The sequence below is a fragment of the Phyllostomus discolor genome, chromosome 4 (assembly GCF_004126475.2).
Source record: "Phyllostomus discolor isolate MPI-MPIP mPhyDis1 chromosome 4, mPhyDis1.pri.v3, whole genome shotgun sequence".
Lineage (NCBI taxonomy): Eukaryota > Metazoa > Chordata > Mammalia > Chiroptera > Phyllostomidae > Phyllostomus > Phyllostomus discolor.
This window is the reverse complement of record NC_040906.2, coordinates 175533381-175535341: the sequence shown is the minus strand read 5'-3', so window position 1 is coordinate 175535341 and position 1961 is coordinate 175533381. Positions and strand designations below refer to the sequence as shown.

The window sequence follows — 1961 nt, the reverse complement described above, 5'->3', positions numbered from 1 at the left end:
GGTCCAAGTTCCAAGCAGTTTTAAAAATGTAAAAAGTCGAAATCTTAACCCACCTGAGTTTGATTGCATTACATTTGTGAAGTATGTAAATGAAACTTCTGAAGAGTTTTAAAAAATAAAAAGAAGGAACAGGAATTGGAAAAGGAAACAAAAAAGGGATAACATTAAAAAAAAAGACAGGAAAGAACAAAAAGATCCAAAACAAAACAAATATCCAAAAAGGACAATCCAAAATAATCTTGTCTGACCAATCTCTGTAATCAAAGAACTGCCTCAGCTACTTCTTTTGCTGCATGATTTCAAATAAAAGAGGTAAAAGCTTTTCTAATTTTCCTTCCATGCCGCCCATTCAGAATACAGACCAGACAAAGGGTCTGGGCTGAGTTGTATTACGAGTGGGTTTACTTCATCTCCTCTTTCTGTAGTGTCAGCATAAGAACACAGCCTGTGCTAAGCACTGAGAGGCCTTCATTTTTTTCTGAGCTATCAAAGATATCACCTGGCATTCAAAAGACATTTCAGAAATAAGTTAGCTTAAAAATGTATTGAGACTTATAAAAGACATTTTCATTAAATGCTAACAAAAGATTATTGGACACTGAAAAATTCTTATGAGTTTTTTTGTTTGGGTGCAAGTTGACTCACTATCACTAGTCAACTAATTATCTCCTCCTGTATTTGTGCATTCATGTACTTATTTGTCTTATGTTAATCTAGTTGAAATATGTTGAGATTGCACTGTAAATAATGTACTTTACAACAATCGTTAAGTCATGTTTTTGTAAGACCTTAATTTATTGGTGACCCATTGCTCTTGCCATTTGCTCTTAATTTCCACTGAACCATGCTTTATTCTGGCAATAAGTCATATTCATCTGTGAGTATATGAATTAACTTTAAGAGACTTATTCATCTCATTAACTAGTGCATTTCTAGTAAAATTTTATTTTTTATGATTTAATCAATTGTGTACTATTAATAATCAAATAGTAATTTAATAAAAAGAAATTTATTAACTTTAGAGTTTTATAGGAATTGAAAAATCAATTTCAATTTATCAATATAATTTACTTGAAGAGTAGTATAATAGAGAGAGCCACAAAATAGAGTGTAATAGGGTGAATTTCTGTGTAGGAAATGCCACGCAACTGAGTTGGTGAAAGAAGGCACAGGGTTGACTGAATGATTCAAGGTACTCCCAGAGGATTGCTTGGATAATAGCTTAAGTGGAATTTTTTATTTCTTTGTTCAGAAGGAGAGGCTATATCAGAAATGAGTTTCCATGGTGCTTTCTAGGCCTTACAAATGTCTACATTTTCCAAATGGTCTCAAGACTTCCAGGTGACAAACAGGTGGTATTCCAGATATTTTTCATAAGATGATGTCACTCAAATGACTTGCAGGGCACAAGTTATCCATATGTTTCTTCTCTAATAAGGCTTCTCTCACATTTTTCCTATAAAGAGAAAAATGGAAGAGAATGTCCATCCACTGGAATGTAATCTATTCTGCATGTCTCTCTCAATGTTGATAATAGGGATACAGAAGCTCATACCTTCTCTGTAGCTGACTTTGGCCTTGTTAGCTTTCCCCACATGAAATGTATTGCTGACCTACAACATAGATCGCAGAATCTTTGCACAACAGGTGGGGCTACACGTGGGACCACCTTAGCATAGAAAACAATGTAATAAATAATATTTATGAATGTTGACATATAACACTATAATATACTTCTATATGGATAATGGTGTGTATTAACTCAATATTTATTTAACACATTTAAAAAAGTAACAGTTTTATTCTAAAATTTCATTATTAAAACACAAGAGATTGGAAATTTTGCATCCATTTAATATTTAGATTAAAAAATAGATATAGATTTACAACTTATCAAAATTTATATGGGTATGCAAACAAAAGTAAAATTTGATGAACAGTAATCAGTTACATAATTTTAA

General features: G+C 31.9%; 1 non-coding gene across 1 annotated transcript; it reads right to left on the bottom strand.

Moving 5' to 3' along the window:
- Positions 1-336: 336 nt before the first annotated feature.
- On the bottom strand, positions 337-467 carry LOC114495866. The gene has a single exon (XR_003684529.1). It is a non-coding gene; the product is annotated as a small nucleolar RNA SNORA51 (small nucleolar RNA).
- Between the last annotated feature and the right edge of the window lie 1494 nt (positions 468-1961).